The 13,615-nt window shown below is 36.5% G+C and overlaps 1 protein-coding gene across 2 annotated transcripts in view; it reads left to right on the forward strand.

The window, feature by feature from the left end:
* IL1RAPL1 (interleukin 1 receptor accessory protein like 1) overlaps positions 1-13,615 on the forward strand; it is a 1,374,783-nt gene that overhangs the window by 827,737 nt on the left and 533,431 nt on the right. The gene's annotated exons all lie outside the window — the stretch shown is intronic.

The raw sequence follows: 13,615 nt of genomic DNA on the forward strand, positions 1-13,615 counted from the left end.
TTTGTTTGTTTGTTTGTTTATATTGTAGTTATCTAGTAAACTTTTTAAGAATTTTTAAATTTTTTAAATTATTTTTATTGGAGTTCGATTTGCCAACATATAGTATAACACCCAGTGCTCATCCCATCAAGTGCCCCACCTCAGTCATATTTTAAAGGGTGTTCATGGGGTAAAGTACTAACTGCAATTTAGCATTGAGGTTATAGCCATCTTTATTCATAGTGCTCAGAGACTCAACTGCCTTCAAATATGTTGGAATCCTTCCTCAAGATTCTAGATCCTGTCATATTTTATGATTTAAGGTTTTAGTTTTAGATATGTTGTCATCTATCTGCATCATCCTAGAGTTCTTTTGCAATCTCTGATTTGATGAGCCTGGGACAATGGAGAATGCTGAGCAATAGGGTTGTCAGCTTGTCCTACAAAACTGTCCACACCAGAGCTTCTGTATAGAAATAGGTGCGATACTGAGTTCTCAGTCCATTTTGGTGATGTCAAAACTAAAAGAGGTTGATATAAAATGCCAACATAATGGCTTGTGTTTCATAAGTCTTATGGAAAAATCAATGCCTGTCAAGCGGGGAGCCAACATGAAGTAGGAAAATGATGCTCTTTAAACAAAATTCTTTGCTAAGATAAAAAAAAAAAAAAACCTTTAAAATGTACTCTGAACTATTAAGAATAACCACTTATTTAAAATGAGCATTTTGTGATAAACTATACATAAGATTTATTAACCATTTTAAGTGTACAATTTGGTTGGCATTTAGTACATTCACAGTGGTGTACAATCACCACCACTATCCACTTCCAGAACCTTTTCATTATCCCAGGCTGAAACTCCATAGCCACTAACAACAACCCTCTGTTCCCTTCCTCCAGCTCTTCTACTTCCTTTCTGTCTTTATGAATTTGCTAATTCTAAGTACTTCATATAAGTTGAATCATACTCAAATGGGCATCTTAAATGTGATCCACAAAGAAGGAACCAGGTTTATAAAAAACAAGTGACATTAATAAGTCTAAGTTATATATATGTGTGTGTGTGTGTGTATATATATATATATATATACATATATATATATAATCAGATCAAAAGCAAATATGCAGTACATTAATATATTCATTATTTACACCCCTTACAGACACTGGATTACACTTGTTAATAGATTGTATAGGAGAAAAGATGAGTGAGAAATATCAGAAAGGGAGACTGAACATGAGAGACTCCTAACTCTGGGAAACAAACTAGGGGTGGTGGAAGGGGAGGTGGGCGGGGGGTGGGCGTGATTGGGTGACAGGCACTGAGGGGGGCACTTGATGGGATGAGCATTGGGTGTTATTTTATATTTTGGCAAATTGAACACCAATAAAAAATAAATTTATTATTAAAAAAAAGAAATAATATTTTCTGAGATTTCTCCACACAGGTAAACCATTACTTAGTATCACTTAATGATTTGTATTGATAAAAATGTCATTTGAAAAACTGGGTTAAAATTATACATATTAACATTCCATTAATTAAAACAAGCCAAGATAAAGAATCACAGGTTAGACCAAACCATAACAGTGGACACTTCCATTTGCACATTTCTTTATAGCCTGCTTTCACATGTCTGAGCTTAATGTACTCCTTTCCATAGCACTGTGAGTGGGTATTCACATTCCCAACATTAAGCCAACACTTACAGAAGTCAGGTGATTTAGACAAGGTCTTTTAGGTCAGGTGTGGCATAGCCACCAATGGAACTGCAGCCAAAGCCCTGGGTCCTGTGCTTTCTCCTTATACTTTTCAAGACTGAAATCACACTCACTTTCTAGAACAGTGCTGTCCAATAGAAATATAAGGCGAGTCACATATAAAATTAACAATTTTGTAGCGTCCACATTTTTTTTTGCGTCCACATTTTAAAAAGTGAGAATAGGCAAAATTAATTTAGTAATATATTTTATTTAACCAAATATTACAACTTCAATATATAATCAGTATAAAAATTCCAAATGACATATTTTGCATTATTTTGTCATACCAAGTCTTTGAAATCTGGCATATCTTTTATACTTACATCACATTTAAATCCAGTCTGGTCACATTTCAAGTACTCATTAGGCACATGTTGCTAATATCTACTGTATCAGGCAGCATAGTTCCAGACATTTGCTTGTTTCTCTAATTAACCAATCATTCTACCAAAGAATATTTATTGGTAGGTTCTTCCAACCTCACAATTGTTTGTTGGAATAAGTGTAAGAGAATCAGAAGCAGGAGAGTGCAAATAAAAGAATGGAACTTCATTAGAAACGATGATGATCATCTGTATTTAAAATTATAAATTGATGCCCACAATGTACTTTGAATTTCATCCTTGGTAAAATGTTGATAATAATGCTTATATATCATTTTGAATAATGCCTGCCATATGATTAACAGTCAAGGAAAAAATTGCTGTTTTTCTAACTTTGAAGTAGGTATGAGTTTGGTTGGCGGTCTGCAAGGCTAGAAGCAGTACAGCTCTCACAGCAGGGTTAGGCAAGAGAAATGACTGGTGACAAGAAGACTGTACCATTTGTCAGAGGCAGGCAATCCAAAGGATTGCACTGGTAGGGTTATCATAATGAAAACGTTCTAGTACATTTCAAATCCAATGCTGTCAAAAGCAGCAAGAAATGGAAGATGAGCTCTTGCTGATAAACCATGTCAGGTAACAATGTAATATCAAAAAGTAGGTCATAAAATTCAATCAAATCAAAAACATAATAGTTCTGGGTCAGGGAGTACTACTGACCAAGCACTCTTCTTAACATGTATGCTCTCTTTCTTGGTGTACACAACACCAAGAAAGGCATCATTCTTTCAGATTTTTAAGATATCACTCATAATTTTAGGCATAGCTATTTTACAGCCCATATCTATGGATTCTAGTACTTGACATTCTTAGGGGTGTACTATAAGTTTGTTTTTTGGTTTTGGTTTTAATGCCATCTTGACTCAGGATCATTTGAGGCCCTGGCTGGAGGCTAGTCAGTGGGAAAGAGGAAAAATTGGTTATTTTCAAGTGTAATTTATAAAATCTAGAAGAATACCCAGTACATTGAAAGCACTTGAAAAGTTTTAAAGGGTGATTAAATTAAGGCTATGTAGATTAAGTGACTGATTATAAATAAGAACTTAGAACAGATCCTGGCACATAGTAAATAGTAAGTATTAACTATTCTCATTACTAGTGTTTATTGTTGCTGCCATTGATGAAAATCATCCAGAGAAATAATGCCTTGTTTTCCCCATGGCCAGAAATGGCACATCCCAACTTTGCTACTGATATATTCTGAAATATTCTACAACACTTTTTGCCTAAGAGTAAAAACATCATGCTTTTTAATCAAAGTTACCATGCCTTGACATTAAATGTTAGCTTGATTAATAAATTTTGGCAATTCATTCAATATATTGAGAGATTAAACAATGAATTAAGGTAATTGGTGTCAGGAGAGTTATCATTAGAAAGTACTCGTAAGAGAGGTCTTTTGCTCTAAGGACTGAATTCCAAATCAAGATTGGACAGCCAAAATGATTAAACTCAGTTTCACTACATTGCTCAGCTTTATATTGATCTCTTTCAATTCAAAAGTTTGAATTAATCAAAATTATTTTTGAGTTGTAAAATATGACAGATGTTTATTCATAAAAACAGTTCAGACTATCTGTAACATACCCCATTTTATCAAAAATAATATATGCGATGGTTGTTGTAGGCATTAGTTCTAGCACATTACAAACACACAAAGCAAAGTCTGGAATTTATCAATTCTTGTTATCAATTTCATTAATTCTACTAGGTTACAGTCTGTGTAAAGCACATTTGACTGTATGAAAAATGTCAATAAAAATAGTTTTTTAAAAGGAGAAGATAAAAGGTACCATTTTTTAAAGAAAAAAAAGTAATCACTGAACCCACAGGCTAAGCTACAAATGCACCATTTAATTACATCAGTGCAGAAGAATTAAAGGTCTCATAGTAGAATGTGTTTCAGTTGAACTTAAATGATAAATCTTTCATAGTGATCAGCAGAGCTAATATGAAAAATATGATGCCTTATTATTAATTATCCAGTAGAGTAAATCATAAACTGAAGTCCAGGAAATTAAGTTTTATCCTTAAATTTGTCACCATGATGCTTTGTGATAAAACCAATTGACCTTTCTTCACTCAGCTTCCTCATCCATAAAAAGAGGAGGAATATGTACTTTTTGAGAGCATATTTTCAACCTCTGGTTGATTGGAAAGTAGTTTAAATATATTGCTACATTAACTCTGTTAAAAATGTTACACCAAGTATGAAAATGCTACTAAAACCATCACCTTGTAGTGATCACGTCATTCTTTTTGCTTTTTTCAAGTCAGTTTTCTTTTCTTCACTTCTTCTCTGATCTTGCTGACTCCTGCATTTTATCAGGAATTTTTTTTCCTGATGTAACATTTTCACAATCCATTTTCTTACCATTACTTCATTCTATGATCTAGCCCCAGAAATTAAATGGCTTTTCAGATGGTCCAACTCATTTCAAAATTTCTGTTGGAAATATGGTGTTATTTTATTTTCGGTCTTTCTTCTAAGAATTACAGAAAAATGTTTTGACCAGAAGGAAAAATAAGTATTTACCAGATGAAAGTGAATATCATATAATTTAATTAATTCTCCTAGAAAAAATCCATATAGTGTGTATTTTTTCTTTAAATGTAACAAATCCAAAAATATGTATCATATCTTACATCTTAATTTTTATCTAAATAATGAATATTCTAGAAAGAGCCAAGCTGGTCTAATTTATTTTGGAATTACTAGGTCTCTTATGGACCACCACTGGACACAACTTTTTCCCCATACCCACAAATAATCTGGCAGAGGGTGAGTGTTGAAGCTATAGTTTGAGTATGAGTGAGAGTTCAGTATAAGGAATCCTAAAATATGGTAGTTTCTTTGAAAACAAATATTTTCACATTTTTATTTAGCAGTATTGAAATACAGAAAATTGTTATACTACCCACAACAGAATTTTATGAGTATCAAACCACATTTTACAATTTTTAAGAAACCATACTGTTTGGAAGTAGTGGACATCTCCTGTTTATATCCCTTGAATATTTTTTTACTTCCATCACTAAACTTTCCTTTGGAGTACAACTCCCCTCCTCCTCTTATTTCATTTAGTTGGGGGTAGGCCCATTACCCAAAGCAGCCAAAAAGTGTCTAGTAAATCTAAAAATATACATGTTCTGAATAAGCAAATCCACTCCTAGGTAAAAGTCCTACATAGATACCTACTCTTATGCACAATGAGAAATGTATGTGTGTGTATGCTTACAAGATGGCTAATGGCATTATTACTTACATTAACAAAAAATGAAAACCCCAACTATATATCAATAAACTGTGAGATATTCATATAACAGGATACTATGCATAAAAGTAATGAATAACTGTCAGATAAATGAAATAAGAGGGATGAATTTTCAAAAAATTTTAAAAGTTTTTATTTGAATTCCAGGTAGTTAACATACAGTATTATATTAGTTTCAGATGTACAATATAGTAATTCAACCATTTCATACAACACCCTGTAGTCATCACAAGTGCCCTTCTTAATTCCTATCACCTATTTAACCCATCCTCCTCCCATCTCCCCTCTGATAATCAGTTCATTCTCTATAATTAAGAGTCTGATGGCACCTGGATGGCTCAGTCAGTTAAGCATCTGCCTTTGACTCAGGTTGTGATCCCAGGGTTGTGGGATAGAGCCCCTCATCTGGCTCCCTGCTCAGCAGGGAATCTGCTCCTTCTGTTTCTTCCCTGGCTCCTGCTCTCTCTTTCTCTCTCTCTCTCTCTCTCTCTCTCTCTCTCTCTCTCTCCCTCTCCCTATCTACCCCCTCTCTCAAATAAATAAAATATTTTTAAGAGTCTTTTTCTTGCTTTGACTCTCCCCCCTTATTATTCCCTTTGCTTTTATTTGCTTATTTCTTAAATTCCTCATATGAGTGAAATCATATGATGTTTGTCTTTCTCCGACTGACTTATTTCACTTAGCTTAATACTCTCTAGCTCCATCCATGTTTTTGCAGTGGAAAAAACTTCGTTATTTTTCATGGCTGAGTAGTATTCCATATATATATACCATTACTTCTTTATCCATTCATAAGTTGATGGATATTCGGATCTTTCTATAATTTAGCTATTATTGATTAATGCCACTATAAACATCAAGATGTGGCAATTCATTTATAAAACACATAGCAGAATATTTTAAAATTGGAATCTTCACAAAGTAATACAATGTGAAAAATAAATAGAATACCAAGACAGCTTGGAAAATCAAAACTAACAGAAGACACACCCCCAAAAGAGAAGAGAATTATAGAAAAATAAATAAATAAATATGAGAAAGGAGGCAGAAATGGAGGAAACAACATGAAAAGGAAAAATTATCCCTGGTCTCCTTGAGGAGAGAGTATTTCCTAAGCATTAATCTTAGAGAGGGGAAGAGAGAGAGAGAAATAAAGGGAGAGAGGGAGGGAAGTAATTGTTATTAAGATGTCTCTTTGCAGTATTATCTGTAATGGTACAATACTAGAAACACCTCAAATGTCCAGAAAATAATAGGGAAAGAATTTTATAAATTATGTGAAGCAGTGCCATATAGTAGAAAGAGTCTGGATTACAGTGAGGTGACTTCGAGTAACAGTCCTGCTTCGAACCTCGGTTAGGCAAATGTCCTAATCCTGACGTGTATCCCAGGGAACTCTGTGTCTCCTTCCAAGCCTAAAAATTTGTAATACAATAAAATGTTTCAAAGTTAACATTATTCTGATTTTAGCAGGTTTTCTGAATGGTATATCTCTTTGTAGTGTGGAGGAGAGCAGCCAGCTATTCTTGAAAGAGCAGAATCTCCAAAAGCCAATAAACCATTATCCATTCTTTCATGAAATGCTTATTAAAATGTGCAGGTACTAATCTAAGCCAGGATTTTTTCCCCCTAAAATGGTATCATGCGCAAGTTAACTTTCAGAGTTACTTTCTTTGGTCCACATAAAATTGTGATCAGAGTTGAATTATATTTAGGCACCCAGTGCAGGACATAGCATGTAATACTCTCAAGAAAAGCTTGTTTCCTCCCTCTGGCATATAAAAGAACAACAAAATGAAAAAAGCAATAAGTTAATTACATGGATATCCTTGTATTGAGAAGTAGTTTGACACCAGAATTGCCACCGTCAGTTTTCATTACTGTGTTACAAATCAGAGTAAAATTAAATTTTACTGAGATTTGCAGATCTTATGCTCAGAAAAATTATATAAGAGAGAACAAAGCAATTAATATCCCCTGGTCAATTTCAGCCATGATAATCATGTAAGTCGGGTGCTCTCTATTAAGAGAACATCTCTGTAATGTAGATGAAAAGAAAAGAGATTTCTCATGATGATGATGATGAGAATTAGCATTTTTTGAATGCCTACTGTGTGCATCATTCCTAACACTTTGTATATTTTACCTGATTTCAACTGTATCATAGATGACATAATAGCTTAAAGTCCCCTGTGTATTGACTGAATTTTATCATCTACTGCCATTTGATAGGTTCTGTAGATGTCCCAAGTCCATTCTTCATTCACTTTATAAAAAACAAGTTCTTATTTGTGTAATATGCTAAGCACCATAATACATCGAAGAATGAATTAAGCAGAGATCTCCTGGGGAAGTTACCATGGAGCAGAAGAGATAAACTGTTCTGTGTTATCCACATAACAGGATGCAAAATAAAAAGTTCAGTATCAAAGAGATGGATCATAAATGGGAGTAGGAATTCTGGGATGGTTATGGAAAGTTTCCTGCACACATGGAATTTGAAGTCCACCTTCAAGGAGAGCAAGAATTTGTACATGGAGGTGTCAAAAAATTATTTTTAAATCTAAACTTGATGAGGACTTTATTTAGATGGATTATTGCAAAGAGGTAGACTATTGCATGAGGAGGAGGAATGTTGCAATAAGGAGACCATTCTGAGTATAAGATCTGCAAACCTCAGGCAAAAGGAGTTTTTCTTTTACAGGAAGAAGAAAACAAAGCTAGCAAGAACAGAGTGTGTGGAAGTGGTCTGAACAGGAGTGGCATGATGGGACAGCACATCAGAGAAGATTTGACCCTGAGGCCAGCCTCTTCTGTGGCAGGCCTATTAAGGAATGCCTGCATACTGGCTTGTGATGAGGGTAGGGCAAAATTAGAGACCTGAAGGAAGGAGAGAATCTTAACCAAATTATGGCTAACGAGCATTTTGTTCTGGCTTATCAGTGGGGACAGCCGTTTAGCTAATCATTTATGAAGTGAAGAAAGGAATTTGGACGGTCTGTGTCTGGCCTTGTCATAGGTGAACAAAGGAGCATCCATGAGTTTTACCTAAGTCATAAGGGGGAGGGTGCATTTCTACAGGAAGCTGTTGCCTGGAACAAAAAAGGAGGGGGGAGTTGCTTAAACTTTACTGTTTTCTAGGATCATAGGTCCCGAGTGAAGTTCAAGATTGTCAGGGATGCAGGAATAAAAAATCAGTGAGAACTACCTGATGAATGAGGTATGCATGAGAGGGGTTGCATGTAGTCAGGATGTGAAGATTTTGAAGAAGGATGGTACTAATCAATACTAGTAGTAGCTTTCTGAGTGCCAGGCCCTGTTCTAAGCACCTTATATCTGTCACCTCATTTAAATAAGCCTCACAACCATCCAATGACACAGGTACAATTATTCTCCCATTTTATGGCCAAGGAATTTGAACTCCTCAGAGGGTAAGTGACTTTGTCACACTGCTAGTAAGACCTATAACTGGGGCTGTAAGTCCTAAAGCCCAAGTCTCCCAGGAGCTGGCCCAACCTCTTTTCATTACTTCAAACTCTTCCTTTAACCCAGACAGTGAGGGTTTAAAACTGCTGGAAAAGGGAGAGGGGACATACAGTGATCTTCCACTTTCCAAAAACAATCCACTTTGAGAGAAGTTGTGGGACACAGAAGAAAAAATACAGAAAATGAGAAACTCCAAGTTGGTGGTGGTGCACTGGCAATAGCAGCAGCATATGGAACTGGCCAATAGAAAGGACAGTTAACAGAGTAGGTTCTGGATGCAGAGAATAAAACAAACAAACAAAAAAACTCAGTCAGTCAGGGCAGAAGGAGGCCCACTGCTTTGTGCAATTTGTGTGGGAATGGGGATATGAGTGAAGACCAGGGTCAACTTACTACTGTCATCTTTACAGGCACAGGTTTCCAGGCTTCGTTCCACCATGAATGAGATTAAGGCAGGCTTTAAAGTATGAGCAGTAGGTGGAAAACGGCTGCTACTTTAGTTCTTAAGGGCATTCCTGAGCCATACTCAGTTATCCTCACTAGTACAATTAGCCTTCCAGAATTAAAGACAATTGCTCAATCCAACAGGCATTCAGCTCTCCTTCCCACAACCAGCTATGTATGCATTTATTTCTACTGTTCACAACCACCATAGTTTTTGCTAATGATCATCCTTTGATTCAGTACACTCAGGTTTAATGAGCCAGAGTATATGTAATACATGGTTGAAAATTTTACTGAAAATATTGTTACCTATCTGATATGTAAGGAATTGAACTAAGTTTGTCAAGAGAGCATAGTTTACATAGCAATGCTAATTGCTAACCAACAGAGATTTTATTGGAAATATAATGGATAAAGAAAATGTGGTCTATATATACAATGGAATATTAGCCATTAGAAACGACGAATACGGGGGCAGCCCGGGTGGCTCAGCGGTTTAGCGCCACCTTCCGCCCAGGATGTGATCTTGGAGACCCGGAATCGAGTCCCGCATCGGGCTCCCTGCATGGAGCCTGCTTCTCCCTCTGCCTGTGTCTCTGTCTCTCTTTCTCTGTGTCTCTCGTGAATAAATAAATTTAAAAAAAAAAAAGAAATGACGAATACTCACCATTTGCTTCGACGTGGATGGAACTGGAAGGTATTATGCTGAGTGAAGTAAGTCAATCGGAGAAGGACAAACATATGGTTTCATTCATTCAGGAATATAAAAAATAGTGAAAGGGATTAAAGGGGAAAGGAGAGAAAATGAGTGGGAAAATATTAGAAATGGTGACAACATGAAAGACTCCTAACTCTGGGAAATGAACAATGGGTAGTGGAAGGAGAGGTGGACAGGGGGATGGGGTGACTGGGTTACGGGCACTGAGGGGGGCACTTGATGGGATGAGCACTGGGTGTTATACTATATGTTGGCAAATCGAACTTCAACAATACATTATATATATAATTATATATATAATATATATTATGTATTATATATATATTAAAAAATAAAAGCAGTTAACCTCTCTTGAGCTCATTCTGTGCCTCTGGACCAATGGTAGGCACATTCACATCCTTACCTCTTTTCATCTTCCCAGGAGTTAGAGGGGATATCTACTTTATGGATGAACAAATTAAATTAAAGTTAACAGAATTTAATCACTATGCCCCAAGAGTCTGTACTTTAATCCTTAGAGTCCAGTTTTGAACCCAGACCTCCTTGATTTTAAAAATCTTTTACATCTTTCCACTCTGAATCAATCACTCACATTTTCAGGCCTGATCAGTAACAGCTCTGCTATTGCTCTGTGACCTTGGGGAAATTATTTAACTACTCTTTGACTTTGTTTCTTAGTCTGAAAAGTGAGGCAATCATATCTTCATCATAGGATCATTTTGAAGATTAAATCAATTAATATGGGTAAGGGATTTAAAAGACCTATATAGCCACCATTTTTATATATGTTAGCTGTGGTTTTTGAAGATAATGACTGAGATGACAATGAAACCATGCTCTCTTTCTCAAAATAGCCAACTCAGTATCTCAGTATGACTTCATGTGCTCTAGCAGTAGGATTGATTATATATGTGTGTATATTCCTTGTTCCACCATACTCTTCTGGCAGTTTAATTTAAATAAAACTACAGAGAACTAGGAGCATTAATATACTCAAAATTGAATTCACATGTAATTTTATGAAACATAAATTGGGAAAATACTTTGTGTATATCTTTAAACTTCTCTGAGTTTATTTTTTTCTTTTTTTTAAGATTTTATTTATTTATTCATAGAGACAGAGAGAGAGAGGCAGAGGGAGAAGCAGGCTCCATTCCATGCAGGGAGCCTGACGTGGGACTCGATCCCAGGTCTCCAGGATCACGCCCTGGGCTGCAGGCGGCGCTAAACCGCTGCGCCACCCGGGCTGCTCTTCTCTGAGTTTCTAAAATAAAATTTATATTTGATCTAAGAGAACAATATGGCATCTTTGACAACTGGGTTTGGGGAAACAAACAAACAAAAAAAGGATTAAAAGAGCCAACATAATATCGAAGAGGAAGACCAAAGCTGATGGGCTGATACTACAGGACTTTAAAATTCATCATAAACTACAGTAATCAAGACACTGTGGTATTGGTGAAAGAATAGACAAATAGATGAATAGAACGGAATAGAGATCCCAGAAATAGACCCAGAGTCAACTGATCTTTGACAAAGGAGCAAAAGCAATACAATGGAGTAAAGTTGGTCTTTTCAACAAATGGTACTGGAACAAGTAGACATCCACAGGCAAAGATGAATCTAGACACAGACCTTATACACTTCACAAAAATGAACTCAAAATGTATCACAAGCATATGTGTAAAAAGCAAACTCCAAAACTCCTAGAAGATAACATTGGAGAAAATCCAGATGACCTTGGATTTGGTGATGACCTTTCAGCTAAAACATCAAAGACATGAACCATGAAAAGAAAGAATTGATAAGCTAGACATCATTAAAATTAAAAGTTTCTCCTCTGAGAAAGATAATATCAAGAGAATAAGAAGAAAAGTCACAAACTAGGGGAAAATATTTGCAAAAGACATGTCTAATAAAGAATTGTTATCTAAAATATACAAAGAACTACTAAAACTCAACAATAAGAAAACAAATAACCTGGTTAAAAGTGGACATGGCCAACAAGCACATGAGAAAATGCTCCGCATCACTTGCCATCAGGGAAATACAAATCAAAACCACAATGAGATACCACCTCACACCAGTGAGAATGGGGAAAATGAACAAGGCAGGAAACCACAAATGTTGGAGAGGATGTGGAGAAAGGGGAACCCTCCTGCACTGTTGGTAGGAATGTGAACTGGTGCAGCCACTCTGGAAAACTGTGTGGAGGTTCCTCAGAGAGTTAAAAATAGACCTGCCCTACGACCCAGCGATTGCACCGCTGGGGATTTACCCCAAAGATACAGATGCAATGAAACGCCTGGACACCTGCACCCCGATGTTTATAGCAGCAATGTCCACGATAGCCAAACTGTGGAAGGAGCCTCGGTGTCCATCGAAAGATGAATGGATAAAGAAGATGTGGTTTATGTATACAATGGAATATTCCTCAGCCATTAGAAATGACAAATACCCACCATTTGCTTCAACGTGGATGGAACTGGAGGGTATCATGCTGAGTGAAGTAAGTCAATCGGAGAAGGACAAACATTGTATAGTCTCATTCATTTGGAGAATATAAGAAATAGTGAAAGGGAATAAAAGGGAAAGGAGAAAAAATGATTGGGAAATATGAGAGAGGGAGACAGAACATGAGAGACTCCTAACTCTGGGAAACGAACTAGGGGTGGTGGAAGGGGAGGAGGGTGGGGGGTGGGGGTGACTGGGTGACGGGAACTGAGGGGCACTTGACGGGATGAGCACTGGGTGTTATTCTATATGTTGGCAAATTAAACAGCAATAAAAAATAAATTTACATAAAAAAGTGGACTCAAGGTTTTAACAGACACCACACCAGAGAAGATAAACAGATAACAAGCATATAAAAAGATGTACCACATCAAAGGTCATTAGGGAAATGCAAATTAAAACTAACAGTGAAATACCAATACATATTTATCAGAATGGCCAAAGTCCAGAATAGTAACACTAGATGCTGGCGAGGGTGTGGAGGCATTGGAACTCTCATTGATTACTGGAGGGGGGATCCCTGGGTGGCGCAGCGATTTGGCGCCTGCCTTTGGCCCAGGGCGCGATCCTGGAGACCCGGGATCGAATCCCACGTCAGGCTCCCGGTGCATGGAGCCTGCTTCTCCCTCTGCCTATGTCTCTGCCCCCCCCCCTCTCTCTCTGTATGACTATCATAAATTAAAAAAAAAAAAAAAGATTACTGGTGGGAATGCAAAATGGTACAGCCACTTTGGAAGACAATTGATGATTTCTTACAAAACTAAACATACTCCTATCATGTGATCCAGAAATTGTGCTTCTTGGTATTGACACAGAGGAGATGAAAACTTTTGTCCACATAAAAACTTGTACATGGATCTTATACTGGCGTTTCTTGTAATTGCCCAAAATCAGAAGCAACCGGAACATTCTTCTGGAGGTGAATGGATAAATAAGCTGTGGAACAGTCAGACAATGGAAAACTATTCAATTCTAAAAAGAAATGAGCCATCAAGCCACAAAAAGACATGGAGGAAATTTAAATGCATATTATTAAATGAAAGAAGCCA

This window comes from Canis lupus, chromosome X (genome assembly GCF_003254725.2).
Source record: "Canis lupus dingo isolate Sandy chromosome X, ASM325472v2, whole genome shotgun sequence".
NCBI lineage: Eukaryota > Metazoa > Chordata > Mammalia > Carnivora > Canidae > Canis > Canis lupus.